Consider the following 18,937-nt stretch of genomic DNA (forward strand, 5'->3'; position numbering starts at 1 on the left):
GACAAGTGTCAGTTGTACTTTTCCTGTCTATTTTGCAACCTGCATAATCTTTATCTGAGTAGCCAATTAGATCAAAACCAGACTCTCTAGGGTATCAAATTCCTAGATTTGGAGTCCCTTTGAGATATCTGAAAATTCTTTTAATAGCAACTAAGTGAGATTCTTTAGGGTCAGTTTGAAATCTAGTACAGAGACATGTAGAAAACATTATATCAGGTCTACTAGCAGTTAAATATAGAAGTGAACCAACCATGCCTCTATAACTTGTAATGTCCACAGACTTTTCAGCCTTATTTAATTCAAGCTTGGTGGCAGTGGCCATGGGAGTTTTTGCAGATGAACATTCCATTAAGTCAAACTTCTTTAAAAGATCATAAATATATTTAGTTTGACTAATGAAAATTCCACCACTAACTTGTTTAACTTGTAAACCAAGAAAATAAGTTAGCTCTCCCATCATGCTCATTTCATATTTACTTTGCATTAACTTAGCAAACTTTTTACAAAGCTTATCATCTGTAGAACCAAATATAATGTCATCTACATAAATTTGAACAAGTATTGTAGAGCCATTAACATTTCTAAAGAAAATAGTTTTGTCGGCAGTACCTCTTGTGAAGTAATTATCTTGGAGAAATTTTGACAAAGTCTCATACCAGGCTCTAGGTGCTTGCTTTAGTCCATAGAGTGCTTTCAACAGATAATACACATGGTTTGGAAAATTAGAATCTTCAAATCCTGGAGGTTGGCTCACATAAACTTATTCCTCCAATTCTCCATTCAGAAATGCACTCTTGACATCCATTTGATAGACTCTGAAATTGGCATGGGCTGCATAGGCTAGAAAAATTCTGATGGCTTCAAGTCTTGCAACTGGAGCAAATATCTCATCAAAATCTAATCCCTCTTGTTGAGAATAGCCCTTGGCAACCAATCTAGCTTTATTCCTTATGGCAATGCCATTTTCATCCATCTTGTTTTTGAATACCCATTTTATGTAAATATGTCTCTTGTTCTTTGGCTTGGGTACCAGCTTCCAAACTTTGTTCCTCTCAAATTGGTTTAGCTCCTCTTGCATTGCTAAAATCTAATCTGGATCCAATAGAGCTTCTTCCACTCTCTTAGGTTCCTCCTGTGATAGAAAACTACTGTATAGACATTCATCTTGAGTAGCCCTTCTAGTTTACACCTTAGATGTTACATCACCAATGATCAATTCAAAAGGATGATTCTTGGTCCATTTCCTTTGAGGTGGTAGATTAGCTCTAGATGAGGTTGCCTCAGTATTGTCATGATGTGAGATAGAGTGTTGATTGGTTGAAACTCCCCCTGAGTTACTGATCCTTTGAAAGGAACTGGGAGTTCTATCAACTGATGAAGTAAATTGATTATCCGTTGATAGACTATGATCAACGGATGCTTCATTATGTACTTCAACGGATGATGCACTTTGTCTTTCAACGGATGTTGCATTACTTCTATCAACGGATGGTGAATTATGACTTTCAACTGATGCAGCATTTTGTGCATTATCCAGAGGCAGACTTTGAATCCTTTTCGAAGTGTCTTCTCCATCATTTTCGTCTTCACTATCATCACAATATATCTCAATGTTGTCAAATTTGAGTCCTTCATGTTGTCCCTCATCTGTTAGTCCATCAATCTTTTATCATCAAACACAACATGCACATATTCCATAACAATGTTGGTTCTTAGATTGTAGAGCCTATATGATTTTCCATCAGAATAACCAACAAATATCCCTTCATCAGCCTTTGCATCAAACTTTCCTTTGTGATCAGGTTGGTTCCTTAGAATGTAGCATTTGCAACCAAAAACATAAAGGAAGTTTAAGGTTGGTTTTCTTCTCTTGAACAATTGATAAGGAGTCATGTCTTTTGCCTGATTGATTAGAGAAATATTTTGAGTGTAACATGCACAGTTAACAGCCTCAGCCCAAAAATATGTTGGGAGTTTTGACTCTTCAAGCATTGTTCTTGCAGCTTCAATTAGTGATCTGTTCTTTCTTTCCACCACACCATTTTGTTGTGGAGTCCTTGGAGCTGAGAACTCATGCATGATCCCATTTTCTTCACAGAACAACCTCATGGTAGAATTCCTGAACTCAGTTCCATTGTCACTCCTGATATTTCTTACTTTGAAATCTGGATGATTGTTAACTTGCTTGATATGATTGATAATGATTTCACTAGCTTCATCCTTTGATCCAAGAAAGTAGGTCCATTAAAACTTTGAGAAATCATCTATAATCACTAGACAATATCTTTTCCTTGAAATTGACAATACATTGACTGGTCCAAAAAGATCCATGTGTAGCAGTTGTAATGGTTCATCAATTGCTGATTCAAGCTTCTTACTGAATGATGCTCTCTTTTGCTTTCCTTTCTGACAAGCATCACACAGTCCATCCCTTGAGAATTCCATTAGAGGCATTCCTCTAACTAAGTCCTTTTTGACTAGATTATTCATTGTCTTGAAATTCAAATGGGACAGCTTCTTGTGCCATAGCCAACTTTCATCTTGACTTGCTTTGCTGAAAAGACAAGTAATTGATTCTGCATCTGTAGAGTTAAAGTCAGCCAAGTACACATTCCCTTTTCTAACTCCAGTTAGAACCACTTTGTTGTCCTTCTTACTTGTGACAACACAGGCTTCAGAATTGAAGGAAACAGTATTCCCTCTGTCACATAGTTGACTGATGCTCAATAGATTGTGTTTGAGACCATCAACTAATGCAATTTTATCAATGATGACATTTTCCTTTGAAATCAAGCCATATCCCATAGTGAACCGTTTGTTGTCATCTCCAAAGGTTATGCTAGGGCCAACTCTCTCCTTGAACTCTGTGAGCAGGGTGAAATCTCCTGTCATGTGCCTTGAATAACCACTGTCCAAGTACCATAGATTCCTTCTTTTTCCCTGCACACAATAAAATCAAATCAAGTTGATTTTGGTACCCAAGTTTCCTTGGGTCCAGCCTTGTTAGTCTTTTTCCTAGACTTCATACTTCCTGCACCTTTTGACTTAGGTAACTTTGGGTCAACCTTGGTCTCAGATGTAGTTGGTTGAAGTGTAGGGTTAGTTACAGAATCATTTAGCACATTTGGTTGAATTTGATAAGGCATAGATTGTACAAACATGTTATTCCACATAGGCATGTTGTATGGCATTTGAGGCATACTGAATGCAGCAAAATAAGGATTATTAACATATGGCATGTTTGCAAAATGTGCATGAGGATTCTGTTGAGACATAATAGGCATAGCATGCAGAGGTGACATAGACATGTTAGGCATGGAAGGAGTTAAAGGTATGGGAGAATTCTTAACAGACTTGCAGTTAGCAGATAGATGATTAACACTTTTAGAATGACACAGCTTTTTCTAGGAGCATACTTATCAGGTGTGTAATTGTTGTGATTGTTAATCCCTACCTTCCCATTTCTATTAGATTTCCCTTTAGTTTCCTTTTTATCCTCAACCAACTTAAGCCTATTTTTCAACTGATCTAAAGTCATGTGTCCTAGATTCACCTTACTGGCATCTTTGGATGTGCTAGCCTCTTCTTTGACAAAGTTCTTGGAAGTTGAACCAAACTTCTTATTGAGATTTTTCAAATTATCCCTTTTAGAATTACTTGCCTGTTTTAATTGATGAGCCTTCAACGGATGCTCCTTTTCTTCCTTCAACATATAACTTTCATCATCCGTTGATTCCACATCCGTTGATAATCCATCAATTAATTATACTTCCTTTTTGTTTTTCTTCCAGGCATTCTCACAGAATGATTCAATTCCCTGAACCTTGACAATCTGAGCACTAACATCCCTAGATGTTTTCCAGGCCTTGATTACTTTTTGCTCACGTTCTAGTTGTTTAGAAAGAATTTCTACTTTCTTAACAGACTCTTCTAGTTCACTCTCAACAGATAAGTATTTGATTTTAATCTTTTCAAGCTCAATTACCTTACCCTCTAACAAAGCATTCCTATCACTTAAAAACAAGTTATTCTCTTTAATTCTTATGTTCTCTTTAGCTAGTGATTTAAGGGAAACATGTAAATGATATAATTCATTGGACATATCATTTATAGCTTCATTGCATTCATTTTTAGAAAGCTGAGAGAGGTCAGTAGTAATTACCTGGTTGCTTGATGAACTAGTTTCATTTTCATCAGAATTAGCCATCAGGGCTAGGTTGACATACTCCATATCATCATCTTCATTGGCTCCATCAACTGCCCAGTCATTTTCCTGAGTCAGAAAAGCCCTTTCCTTTTGTTTGAGCGAATCAAAATATTTCTTTTTGTAATCCACTTGCTCAAATTTCTTCTTTTCAGAAGTTGGCTTTCTCCACTCATTTGCAAAGTGTCCACTTATGCCACAGTTATAACATTTGAACTTAGATTTGTACACCATGTTCTTGTTTGGCTTAGTGAATCTAGTATTTTTCTTGAATTTCATCTTTGCAAACCTTCTAGACAGAAAAGCTAGATGTTCATCAACATCATCAGAGTCATCTTAACTGGAATTGTCTTCAACCTCAACTACTTGCTCCTTTCCCTTGCTTGATTCTGATTTTCTTGTGCCAATTTTGAGACTTGGCATTGTCTTTTCTTCATTCCTGGCTTCAGTTCTCTCATTGTCAGCTACAAGTGCAACTGATCCACTTTTTCTCTTTCCCTTTTCCAACAGCTCATCTTGCTCCATCTCAAGTTCATAGTTCTTCAAAATTCCATATAATCTTTCAAGTGTGAAGTCCTTATAATCTTGAGAATTCCTTAGTGAAACAGTCATAGGTTTCCATTCCTTTGGTAGAGACCTCAGAAATTTTAAGTTGGAATCCTTGACTTGGTACACTTTGCCATACAGCTTCAATTCATTCAACAGTTTCTGAAATCTATTGAAGGTATCATTCAGTGATTCTCCTTCTTCAAAATGAAAATATTCATACTGTTGAATGAGAAGCTGTATTTTGTTTTCTCTAACTTGTTCAGTACCTTCACAGATAAGTTGCACAGTATCCCAAATTTCCTTAGCAGTTTGGATGTTAATGACATTGTCAAACATATCTTGGTCTAGGCCATTAAACATAATGTTCATGGCTTTCTTGTTCTTGTGAACATCTTCAATATCTTCATCAGTCCATTCTGCTTTTGGCTTGGGAATAGACTGTCCAACAACAACTGTGGCAATGGCAGCCGTGGCCACCTTGTGAGGGATGTGAGGACCATTTTCAATGCAGTTGATGTAGCTTTCATCTTGAGAGAGAAGATGTAGATGCATCTTCACTTTCCAGTGATGATAATTATCTCTTTCCAGGATTGGAATCTTTACTCCAATATCCTTCTTACTCATGATATTAGTAGAATAGATCTTTAAACTCTTTGTATGTTAAGAGCTTGCTCTGATACCAATTGTTATTCCCAAGGAACTAACAATTAGATTTACAGAAGCGGGGTTGAATATAAATCTCAAAACTTTTTCAAGTTTTGAGCATTTTCAAAGGCTAAGTGTTTGATGAACAGTTGTGTGTGCATTGCTTTGAGCAGGTGCAGACAGATGTATATTCAAGACACAAAATGTAAAGAACACAAAGGCTTTAAAAACTTTTCTGGTGGATTTGTTGTTCCACCAGAGATGTGTATTTCAGAAAATCTGTGATTCAAAGAATTGATCACAGCTGCGTCCTAGTACAAACTAGATGATTTTCTCTCTATATTTTTCTAAACAGCTCTGGAAAATTCATCATCTAATTACTAGCTGCAACTTGGTTTATATATCACCAAGTTTACAAGTGAAGACAAAAATAAAATACAATTTTTAAAATAGTTCTTCATATGTTTCTTCTTCATTTCTCTATCCAATGCAATCTAGGATAATCTGTGAATCTTTGAATACTTCCTTGTTTGCACCAGAATGGAAATGCTGCATTTTCTTGATTCCTCCAAGAGGCTACCATATTCCAATTGTCTCTGTCAACCCATGTGCCTCTGTCCGCTTATGAATTGTCACTGTCAATTGCTATTGAACTGAGCATCCGTTGAAGCTTTCATCCGTTGATGGCTTTATCCGTTGATGCTTTATCAGTTGAAGCTTTACCCGTTGCTGGATGTTATCCGTTGAAGCTTTAGAGACATTCGTTGAAGCTTTGTTTCTCATCCGTTGAAGGCCTTTAATCTATCAGTTGATACTACTTCATTTATATAAAATTACAAGGCATGAAATATTTACAATTAGCCCTCCTATTTGCATATCCACTAGTAGTCAACATGACTTATAATTTCCCACAACTTCTAAGAATTATAACTTAAATACAGAAACTGAAATGTGCTATAATACTAAACTTATTTCTAAGTAAAGCTACTCCATCAACGGATAGCCAGAGTGGTCTTCAACGTTAGGCTACAAACATTAGATTTCTACTTAAGTGTTTTGCTTAACTTATCCTCAAACTAATACACATATTCCTAACATGGATTCCCTAGCTGTTCCTTGATTTTGGTGAAGGCCTCTTCACATTCGGCTGTCCACTCGAAGTTCTTTCCCTTTTTGATAGCTGAGAAGAACTCCTTGCATTTGTCCGATGACTTAGAGACAAATCGGTTTAAGGTCGCTATCCTCCCCATAAGGCTCTGCACCTCTCGAACGTTCCGAGGGGATCTCATTTCTAATAGCGCTTTGATTTTAGCGAGGTTCGCCTCAATACCCCTGTGGTTCACTATGAATCCCAAGAATTTCCCCGACTCTACCCCGAACACACACTTTTGGGGTTTAGCTTCGTCCTGAATTGTCTTAATATGTCAAACATTTATGAAAGGTGTATTACATGATCCCTTGCCACCTTTGACTTTACTAACATATCGTCCACGTATACCTCCATGGTTTTTCCAACTTGGTTCTTGAACATCATATTGACTAGCCTTTGATATGTAGCCCCAGCATTAACCAGGTCGAAGGGCATTCCAATATAGCAATATAGCCCTCTGTCAGTAATGAACGATGTATGTTCTTGATCCGGATCATACATAGGGATTTGATTATACCCCGAGTACGCATCCACGAAGCTCAGAAGGGCGTGACATACCGTTGAATCCACTAGCTGATCAATACGAGGTAATGGAAAACTATCTTTTGGGCAGGCCTTATTCAAATCAGTGAAGTCCACACATGTACGCCATTTTCCATTAGGCTTTTTAACCAAGACAGGATTCGCCAGCCACATGGGGTAGAATGATTCCCTTACAAGGCCGGGTTTCAATAGTCGGTCGACTTCTTCTTTCAAAGCTGAAGCCCTTTCTCCACTCATAGCCCTTCTTTTCTGCCTTACAGCCCTCTTATCAGGGTTAATATTCAAATGGTGACACATGACTTTAGGATCCACCCCTATCATGTCAGAATGACTCCATGCAAAGACATCCAGGTTCTTCTTCAAGAACGATGTCAGGGCTATTTGCAATTCGGCACTTAGCTGTTTTCCAATTTTGAGTTCCTTTGTCGGATCAAAATCATCTACCATAACTGAGACGGTGTCTCAAACTGCACCTGTCTTTTCACTCGATTCCGGCATTCGAGGATCAAGGTCTATTTCCACCCCAGGTTGAGCCTCTTTAGTTTCCTCTTTCTCGGGTAAAACATCACTGGCATCAAGGTTTTCAAAATCACTGTCATTGACCTTTTCAACTACCCCCTCCACCAGGGGTTCTATAACTTCTGCGAATTTCCCAATTTTCGGGGCCTCCAACAAGAGTACATCTTTATGGGTACCTACCCCCTGAAAAGAGGCAACATCTGTGTATGGCTCTTCACCGGGGTGTTGCACAATCATAATTGCATTACAAGATTCTCTTTTTGACTTTACTTTCCACTCTTGAAGGGTATTTCCATTTTTCTCATTAGATGACTCTAAGTATCGGTAGCACTCTTCACTTGAACCCCCATCAAACAGATGCCTACTTGCTCGCATAGCCATATGCAGAGCTCTGCTATAACATTCCCTAGAGTCTGCATGGCAGCCCTTTACCCATCCAATTCCATTAGAGGTAGGGAATTTTATAGAGAAGTGATGAATAGACGTAATAATTCTCATTTCCCTTAGTAGGGGTCTGCCAATAATCCCATTATAGGAGATATCTTCATTCACCACCACGAACTCGGTGATTCGCGTGGTTGTCCGAGGCTCTTCCCCCAAGGTAACAGGCAATTTAATTCTCCCCACCGCCAGGACAGGGGGACCGGTAAATCCTTACACATCATTATAGTAGGGTAATAATTCACTGTCTACTAGCCCCATTTTTTGGTAGGTGCTATAGGCCACTATGTTGACGGAACTTCCATTATCCACCAACATTCTGTATACATTAACTCCTCCAATTAAAGCATTTACGACTAAGGCATCATTGTGGGGGTGATGCACGTGTCGGGCGTCTACCTCTATGAAGGTTACGTCGGCTGATTCCCCCTTAAAGTACTTGGGAGGCCTCTCTGACAGATTATAGACATTAGTGAGGATTGGCCCCCTTGCCTCGTAAGCATAATTTTTCATGGCATTTCGGCTTGAGCCCCCAATATAAGGACCTTCGATGATAGTATGGATGCTTTTGGCCCTTACGGGTCTCTCGGGATTTCCTTTTTCCCCTTCCTTTCCCGCCTTATCATCTTTATAACTTTTAGGTTCTTCAGCTACAAATTCCGTCAGAAACCCTTTTCTGATCAGATCCTCTATGTGGTCTTTCAAGTGACGACATTCCGCCATCTCATGTCCATTAGCATCATGGAAAGCACAATATCGAGCCATATCATTCCTTCTAGGCGGCCCATTTCGGGATAATTTACGGAAAATGCCACTTTTGTCCCCAACTTCAAGGATATGCCCTATTGGGGCAGTTAAGGGGGTATACTCTGTATACCTAGTAGCCTCTCTTTTGGCGGGATATTCATAACTTGCGCTCCTTTGAGAGCCAGCGGTATTCACTGTAATTGGGGCTTTCTTATCATCCTTTTTTGACTTCTCCGTCCGGTTTCCACTATACAGTGCCATCCCGTATGAGGTCCTACGAGCATACCCCCTTCCTTTGGGGCTATAGGACCTATTCCTCTTATTTTTACCCCAATTTCCCGAGCCTCCTGGGTTATTATCCCTTTTGAGTTTAGCCAGAGATTCCTCCATCACCTTGTGGGGCTCTGCTTTGGCATAGAAGGCTGCTAGAGTCCTTGGCTCTCGCCGCTGAAGTTCTTTCCAGAAATCCGTTCCTGGCTTAACCCCGGCTATCCGAAAATTCTTATAAGTCTCTTCTGAGGCTTTCCTTACTTTGGGTACTTTGTCGTTAAAACGCTTCAGGTTCTCGTTCAAAGTCTCATTATCCTTTTGGTTGATATTTGTCAGCGTATTGGAAGGTGGGGCGCATGCTACCGATGCCCGGAATTGGGACAGGAACATTTCGCTCATTTGCCTCCAGGACTTAATTGAATTAGCTGGAAGCCTCTTAAACCACTGGTGGGCGTTACCCCTTAGTGTAGCAGCCAATAGACGACACTTAGTCAAGTCATTAATTTGGTATACCTCCGTTTCCGTGTTAAAGCGGCTCAAATATTCCACAGGGTTTGTGATTCCACTGAACTTTAAGTCCCCTACCCCTTGTAAGAACGCGAAAGAGGAGAGTCTTTCACTCTTCTGGTAAAGGGGGGTGTAACAGTCAAATTAGAGCGTGCATGCTTTTCGACCTTTAACCTTCTCAGGGCTACCCTCAAGTCCTTCACCTTATATTGCTTGTCTTCTCCATCCGAGAAGAGACTACCCTCAGCATCTGAGTTATCAGTGGAATCCCCACTAGAGGGTATCATAGAATTATGATGAGAGCTAGCACTGCGCTCCTCCTCTTCCACAACCGGGGTCTTTACTGAACGGGACCTTTGGTCCTGGGTATGAGACCGAGAACCTGATTTCTCCCTCTGAGAAGCCGAGAGACTGTTTTTTCTCTTTGAGACCCCTTCGAGGCTGATTTCTCTGTTTGTCTTCGCCATTTAGCTCTATCTCGCGTCTCCATCAGCTTATAACGCAGGTCCTTGTTACTCAACTTTTTCCCCATCCTATCAAACACGTTGATGCTACGTGTGGGGGAGCCCTCGAACTCGCGATAGTCCTCCTCATCAGTATCCAAATCGGGATTTTCCTGATCAGTTTCAACGTTAGAAAACGTTGGTTTCTTCTGATCGTCTTCCAGGTCCTCTTCTTCATCATCAAAGTTAAGGCGAACCGGCGAGACTTGAGCCTTTTTAGCTTTTTGGCCACTACCATCATATTTTGCCTCCACCTTTTTATTCTTAGAGACTTCTTTTCCAAGGAAACAATCTTTTCACTCATCTGTTCAATCTTCCCGAGGAGCTCCGAATTCGTAACTCCTCCATCTCCTTCTTCACGGTCATTATGACTCTCGCTTGGTGTTCGTTCATTACCGGACTTCCCGACATCTCTCCTCTCTAGAGATTAATTCAAGCACGATATGCCCCTCCTTCTAGCGCCAGAAATGTTGTGAGAGGAATTTGGTACAACACTTTTTGGAGTAAATCGATGAAATAACGGGAAGCACGCCTCGATTTAGGCCTGATCGACGGCCTATTCGTGACACCTATATACGCTTAACTTGCCAGAATCCGGTGGCAAGCAAGGCTACGTTTGGACTGAATTTGCAAGGTTCCCGAGATGTGGTGACTGAATAATTCCTACTCAGTCATGGGGGTACTCAAGAGATCTCACAGAATGCTTCTACTCAATTATTAGTAGAGAAACGTGTATGTGTGTAACCCCGCAAATGGCCTACATATCTTATATTTATAGGAATCAAGTCCACATGTAGTTCTAGTTGCTGTAGGACTCCTCATCAGATTTGCCAACCACGTTTTTGCCTGAGCCTAGGGCTGTTCTTGATCGTTATCCAGCTAGGTTTAGGCTAGGATAAGAGAGTCCTACCTCTAATACACCACTAACCTTCACTTATCCATGTAATTATTGTATTTATCAACCATATATATGTTTATTCCATACATGCATTAAGTTAATCCGTTTATAGGTAGTTGTAAGTTGCTAGGAGTCGTTTCCTTCTTGCTGTCCCCTTGTAGAGTTCGTTTTTTACCACAACACTGCCACTGCAAGCCTCTTACCGTCATCTGCATAGTCCCAGCTAAGCAGCATACCTTGAAGACCCTGGTGTCTTGGCATACCCCAGAAACCCTAGGGTATTTGGCATCCTCTAAGTGTGCTTCTAGCTTTCCTTTACTAATACCCCTTCAGGAAGGTAATCCCCAACTTGCGTATACCCCCACAACAGGAATACACTCGGGTTCAATACCCCCATGCTTTGCCATCCACAAAGCCATTTCCCTCTATGGGCCATAAATCCGGCCATGGCTGATTTTAGGCACAACACAATACGATTCTCAAAATGACAGTATGCTAATTATTTATTAATTATGTTTTTAGAATAAATAAATTTTTTATATATTAAAAATACATACACCGTCGATTAAAACAAACAACATGCAATTAATATACGACTTTAAAATTTATATTAAATCCCCGCATTGTTGGGGATTCAGTTATTTTTTACATTACTTATTTTCATATTACTGTTGAAAATAAACATATTAGGCATGATTTCGCAAAAAAGAAAAAGAGAAAGGAAAACATTTGATAGGCATATTCTTTGTACCACCATGTTACGTTTTGTGGACTTATTCTGAAAGGGCAAAATTGTAAACCATTTATTGATTCGAGGATAAGTCGGCTTATAAATAGATACTAAAACCAAGTCTTAAACGAACTTGAAGTTGAAGGTGCCAGAAGTCTCCAAAAGCATCTTCTTCTGTACACACACCAAGCAAGGCCATGACTTTTCCAATCAATTCAAAAACCGTAGACTCTAGTTCAACCGCCACCATCAAATTCCTATACAGCTACAACGGCAGAATCATTCCTCGTCCCACTGACGGCCTGCTCCGTTACTCTGGGGGCTTCACCCGAGTCCTTTCCGTCGACAGCTCCGTCTCCCTTGCAGGTTCGTTCATCCATCAATATATAACTTAATATATAATATTATATATTAAGTTATATATTGGTAGCTATTAGATTATAATTTGTATTTATAATTTAATGGATACGAAATTTATATTTAAGAATTTGGCTCGTATAATTTTATTTTATTTTAGAGGCGTATTGAATTAAATCTGAACTCGTGAAACAGAATTGATGGTGAAGTTCGGAGAGCTCTGTGGATCCTCAATGAGTTTAAAGATTAAGCTACCATACGAAGATTTAGATTTATTGGTTACAATTACAAACGACGAGGAACTTAGTTGTGCTATAAATGAATATGCCCTAGTTTCAAAAGCTACCGGAAAAGATATGAAAATTAGAGCTATACTATTTCCGCATCAATCTCTCAAATCAATTTCTCCTCCATCTTCTCCGCTGAGTCCTGATTATTCTTCAAAACCGCCTGTCGGACCGCGAAGATCGACAGTTAAAGGACGTCAGTCAGGAACGCCGGTGTACCAGCATCAGGCCCCGGTGGTTGGGATAGCTGTAGGTGTACAGAAAATGGAGAGTAGAGCTTGGCAGTCAGTGAGAAAGTGGAATCAATGGTTATAGTTGAGAGTTTTTCTTTCTTTTTTGCTTTGTGGAGCGTAAATTTTGTCCGATTAAATTTTTAGAAATCGATAGGATGTTGGGGATGTATAGTTTTCTTACTTTTCTACTTCTGGTCGGGGACAGATTGTATATACGTTTGAAGAATAATTATAATCAAATACGCTATTTTAACTATCGACCTCGTTACCGGACGAGAAAAGACCATTACGTACCATTGAGCGTTGAATCATTGACCTTGCAATTTTTCTTTTCGATTGATTTTGTAGCCCCTCAATTTTTTTAAAGGAAAAGAAGGAATTCAGCCTCAAGCCCCCGTCCCATCTTCTTTTTCTTCTCTAATTTTCAAATCTTTAATTTATGAAATTAAATTTTCGGAGGTGGTTCGGTACATTGAGAAAATATTGAATTCGAAATCTCATCCTCTTGTTCCACCGTTCAGGCATGAAATCGCCAGCCTCTGGAGATCTCGAAAATTCAACAGAGACTTGGTTACTAAATCTACAAGAAAAATGAATCTGCAATATCTGAGCAAGGTCCTTGATCTTTAGCTTACGAGTAACAAATTGTTATTTACGTTAGCTTCCTATGTACTAAACTAAACACTCGACTGCGGCGCGGTTCATTAAGGAGCTCTAGTTCAAAAATAATTTTTGTTCGATAAGAAAGTTGGACTCGGCTCATTAATAAAATAAACTAGATATAGCTCGTTAAGAACAAATCTCGGTTCGACTCGTTTTGTTTAGAGCCCTCGTTACTCGTACGCAATTGTTGTGTACAGACATTAACAAGAGTGTCATGTTTCTGTTGAATCGTTTGTTTCTGTCTTTTTGTGGAGTATTAACTTGTATTTTTTCCCTTAATATTACGTACATACGGTTTTCTTGAGGTTTTCCAAAACTGTATCTGATATTCTGATGTTCTTTAGTTTCATTTATTATTTATATGCAGTATTGTTTTTGGTGCCCAGTGGGATTGTTGATATTTAAGGCTTTGGTTCTTCTTTTTTTTCAGGTAATGAATGGTTGAATAATAACCAACCACAGGGCTAGTAGAGTGGACAAAATCAACTTGCTGAAATTCTGGGAAGGATTTTTCCTAACAACTAATCTATAATATTATGTGGTGCTGGCTGCCAAATAACAAAGAATAAAGAGTTTAATAAGTAATTGAAAACTCCAAACAAGCCCCAACACAAATGATACTAGCATCTGAACGGACTTCGTAAAATTTAAGACAGACAATGGTACAAATCTATTGAAATAAGTAGAAAGGTTGCAACTTGCAAGCCTCCGAGTGTGACGGGACTCTGTCCTATAATTGTGAGTACATTGACTACAGGGAATCAGGCTCAGGCTATTCAGAGAGGAAACTATTCTCAAAGTTACGTTTATTAATTTTATTTAAGAGTATATTGCTTGAAGCACAGTGAAATAACTGTACTGCACTTCTGTTTTTGAAAAATTAAGTACAATGTCACTGATTTCTCAACATAATACAGCTTCTCTGTATTATTTTTTAAGATCGTACAGATAGAGTAGCAACTTGCATAATATCCAAAGCTATAGGCAAGTAAAAGAGGTCTAAACCCTTCGGCAAAATTATTTCCCCGTCTTTAAAGATGATTGCTGGATAACGAGCCTAAATTCGGACCTATATCTACACTCCGCAGCCCAAAAATGTATCGCATACAAAGGTGGTTGAGTAGACGTAACTAAACTGAAAATGTGATGCCAAAGTTTGAAGGTAGGCTTGACCCCGAACTGGTTGCAAAATACTAAAAACCAAGACTTCCATTTGATCCCGTTAAGGGTTATCTGCATAGAAGACAACTTATACACTTACTTACATAAATGTTTAAGGAAAATGTGTCAATGGGGGTTCCACCCGGACCTCAGGTTCTCCAACCATACAGGGACAAATCCATCAGCCGGCCGGTGATAGACCTTCTCCCCGGGAAGTGGCCACCTCCACTGAATCCGGGAGTCCAATTGAAAGACAACGAGGATTGACGAATCCTGGGCAGTATATTCGGCTTTCAAGGGGTAGGCTCTTTAGCCACAATCATCCCCGCAAATTTCTGATCAAACTCGACCTCATCGTACCTCCCCGGACCACTATCCGGCTGTCTAGCATAGCCGAAATTATTACTCCTATAGTACTAGCTATTCTTGTTCTCCTCGCTATTGGTAATAAATTAGTTCGGTACGTGCACCCAATAGCCCTCCGGAGTACACGAAACCTTTCTAGGGGATATATTGCTAATAGTCAGCTTCCTAATGGCATCAGAGTCCGAAGTGGAGGCTTTCTTTCCCATCTCTATTCGGTCAGAATTAGAGTCAGAATCAGAATCGGAGGGGCCTGGACAGCAGGAGAAGTACACCTTGGCACGAGTTTTAGTCTGAACCATAAATATAAAAACAATGGGATGGGTTAGTCTAAATCCCTACCAATTCTTTATTTTTATAAGGTACAATGGTCCGGACTACCCTATATTCAATTTTATTAGTTATGTACCACTAGTCCGAGAAATTACCACCTCAGACAGAAAGCAAAACAAAATCCCCATACCCCAAAACCAAATACCAAGGGAAAACTCAACACACACATACAACTAAAACTACAACATATGGGTTCAGACTCATCCCTCCAGTCCGGACTCAAATATAAAACCCTAAACACAGAATCATTCTAAACATAGAATCAAACACCAACAAGCACCCATATACAAACAAAAAGCGTATGAACAAAAAAATAATTCATAATGACACAAAAAAACAGCAAACAATAGCATGAACTGTAAAGTCGAAAACAAAAAGAAAGCGGAGAGGAGGAAAAGGTACTCACGGAGTAAGAGCACAAAGGCAGAGAGGAGGAAACACAACGAAAACAGTAGAAGATCCTTGGTGAAAAGCAACAACAAAGATAGGAGGACGAAGACGAGAAGAGTGGAGAGTAAAAAAGAAAAGAGAGTCAGGGGTGCCTTCTATAGGCACAGTGAATTTCAAGAGGCCAAGGGGATGTGGCCACATCCCAACCGTTGATTGTATAAATCTGTATATATATATTATATACATTGTAATTAATAGTACTCATGAGGGGGCACGTCTTTTCAAAATAGACAATTGTCAACATTCAAATCATGGGGGGCAAACCCCAAAATAGTTTCAACTACCAGTCCGGACTAGCCTACCTCAATCAGCCCGGATTGAGGGCAAGAAAAGCTCAACTTTCTCCTAGGAGGCAATCTACCACAGTCCGACTTGATCTAACTCAACTCAACCCGGACTGGGGGGGTAAGGAAAGCTCAAAAATCTCCTACAAGCAATTTACTCTAAAACATAAGAGTCCGGGTTGGTCAGCCAAAACTTAACCCGGACTGGGGGATAAGAAAAGCTTAAATTCTCCTAAAGACAATCTATTACAGTCCAGCTTGATCAACCTCAACTCAACCCGGACTGTGGGGCAAGAAAAGCTTAAATTCTCCTAAAGACAATCTATCACAATCCCGCTTGGTCTCCCTCAACTCAACCCGAACTAGGGGGCAAGGTTCGCTTAAATTCTTCTAAGAATAATCTACAAGAAATATACTCCAAACATTTCTCATCCTACTCCCCCATCTAGAAAATCTGCATTGGGGAGTGGGGCATGTTGGGAATATGTTGTGAAATTGATGATTTCATTAACAAAATACCTTAGTAGATTTAACTTAGTGAATTATGTAGCACTCGATGGATAAGCAAATATAGTCCTGACGGATGACTCAATACAGTCCCGACGGATGATGATTTGACATCCATCGAGTGAGTAGCTTATGTAACAATAAGTCATGTAGCACATTTCTGCAAATAACTTTGTATAGATTCTGTAGTAGCTTATGAATCATGTAGACTGCTAGTAGATGTGCAGAATAGGTTGATTAAATGTAAATATATAATGTCTTGTAATTCTGCATAAATGAAATGGAGTCAAGTGATTAACAAAGCTACCCGACGGATGATCAACAAAGCTATTCGACGGATGATCAACAAAGCTACTCGACGGATGATCAACAAAGCTACGCGACTGATGATAATCATGTACCCGACGGATAATCAATTCAAACATCCGTTGACAGTGACAACACAGTCACATGCGTCGAGTGTATGCAAAAGGAATGTGGCAGCCTATTCAACTGGGTTTTTGAGAACAAAGAAGCTGTAATAACCCCAAAATTTTCAACTTTTTGTAACCCTTATGAATAGTGTTTTTGCTGAATGAGAAAACTTTTCACGCCACACTATGTAGGGGTTCTGTTATGGATATTCTGGGATATTATTAGTACTCTATGAAGTATATAAGTGTATGTAAAGATCGTCAGAAACCAATTCCGAACACTTTGGTTTTTCCCGGAAATCCACAAGATACGGAGAGAATTGAGTATAAGGTAACAGGATAAAAAGGATTTAAATTAAAGGATTATAATAGAGGATCATAAAAAGGAATATAATGTATTGAGAAAGGTTAAGGGAACCTAAGTAATAAGATCCCGGGTATGATCCTTCAAACGATAAACGAGAACGAAAGTTAAGCGAACCGTATAACAGATCAGCGGTCATTAGGCAAACGATTAGGAAGTTAATCAAAGGGATTAGTGGGAATGATGTCATCCAACCAATAGAAAGAGGACAAGGAAGGGAGGATGACATCATGAGGATGACATAAGCATGACATGGGAAGGAAGGAGGTGTGGTGGCTTTGTAACCACACAAATTCAAGGGCAAGAAGGTAATTGACTAAATCAAATACAAAAACCAAGCAACCAAGCCAAGTAAATTCATTCTTCATCAAAAATCAAAAAGAACCAAGGCCTTGTTCATCTTTGCTCTCGGCTTTTCACTATTCATTAAGCAAGAAATTTCAAAAATTCAAGATCCAAGCTTCCTAAATTGGTGAGTAAATTCCCTAATCATCTTCATGCTTAGTTAGGGCTATATCATGAGTTTAAGCCATTAATTTCTTCTCAATCTTCTTCATTTAATCAAAGAAGAAGACTATGAATAGTGTTTTCAAGTTTTTTTAACTTGAAGTTTTCTTGTTTTTCTTGAAGATCCAAGCTTTCCTAAGACTACTCAAAGCTTCTTAAGGCTTCCTAGCTCCTCCCACCACTTCAAGGAAGGTATACCATCTCCAAACCCTAGATTCCTATATATTATAAGATGATTTTGATTAGTAGGGTGCTATTGTAGCTTGTTGTTGTGATTAGAGTTTGGGATTTGAAATGGTAGCGAAATGAAATGGTAAATGTTGTGGTTTTGATTAAAAGAACTTAAGTATGATTAAAGTTAAGCTTAGGCATAAGTATGAATGATTAAATTGAATTGGTTGGGGTTGTTATGATGTGATAAGGATGGATGTTGGTTGTATGTTGGATTTGAGGTTGGTTTGTGGTTGGTTTTGAATGGTTTAAAATTGGGAAATCGCGTAAACATAGCCGTCGTAACGTCCGATTTTCTTTGGACTGTTTTTATGCATAGCATTAGGACCCGAGAACCCCCTGCTAGATTATGACCACTGCCATGATTAGATAGCTCATGTTACGAGCTTCGTTTTGATATGTAGTTCGTTCGATTCCGATGCACGGTTTAGGAGAAACGACCGTTTCAAGTAACGGCGTTTCGCGAACTAAACTTTTTCCCTCGCCTTACTTTGAAACATAGGTTAAAGACCAAAAAGGGTTAATTAATGTATGAAACATTTATGGTAAGTGTGTTAGGCAGTTGGTAAGACACTCGCGAAGGAATCGCTTTAAAACTCGTAAAGGTTAAATTATTAAAAATGGTGGAGCCGAGGGTACCCGAGTGACTTAAGCGAATCAGTGAGCGCAAAACAAGCGTTAGAGTCTAAGTTAGTTAAAGTATAGATTTACAAGTGATTTTGGTTTAATTCCAACTTACTTGTTGTTTATAGGTTACCAGACTCGTCCCGAGCCTTTTATCACCCCAAGTCGCTCAGGCAAGTATTCTATCCGTTATACTGTTGTTGTGATGTATACATTTGTATATGCATGATCTTGCGATAAATGCATATTGGTTATTTAGCAAATTCTTGCGATATATTGTAGCATGTGATATGGTATATATGCATGCCTGTTTCATATTCTTGAAATATATATCTGTTGGTTCAGTTGATAATACCTATGCTAGAGAATAGCGGTAACTTGCATATACCCTTAGTATAGGGACCCAAAGGTGAAAATATTTTCTAAAACCGGGAGTCGAGGATCCCGAGTAGAT

At 39.2% G+C, this 18,937-nt stretch overlaps 1 long non-coding RNA gene across 1 annotated transcript; it reads left to right on the forward strand.

The window, feature by feature from the left end:
* The first annotated feature begins 11,735 nt into the window (after positions 1–11,735).
* Positions 11,736–12,839, forward strand: LOC141688930 (uncharacterized). Its single transcript, XR_012562188.1, has 2 exons — positions 11,736–12,072; positions 12,259–12,839. It is a non-coding gene; the product is annotated as an uncharacterized LOC141688930 (long non-coding RNA).
* The last annotated feature ends 6,098 nt before the right edge of the window (positions 12,840–18,937 follow it).

This window comes from Apium graveolens, chromosome 10 (genome assembly GCF_009905375.1).
Source record: "Apium graveolens cultivar Ventura chromosome 10, ASM990537v1, whole genome shotgun sequence".
Classification (NCBI taxonomy): Eukaryota; Viridiplantae; Streptophyta; class Magnoliopsida; order Apiales; family Apiaceae; genus Apium; species Apium graveolens.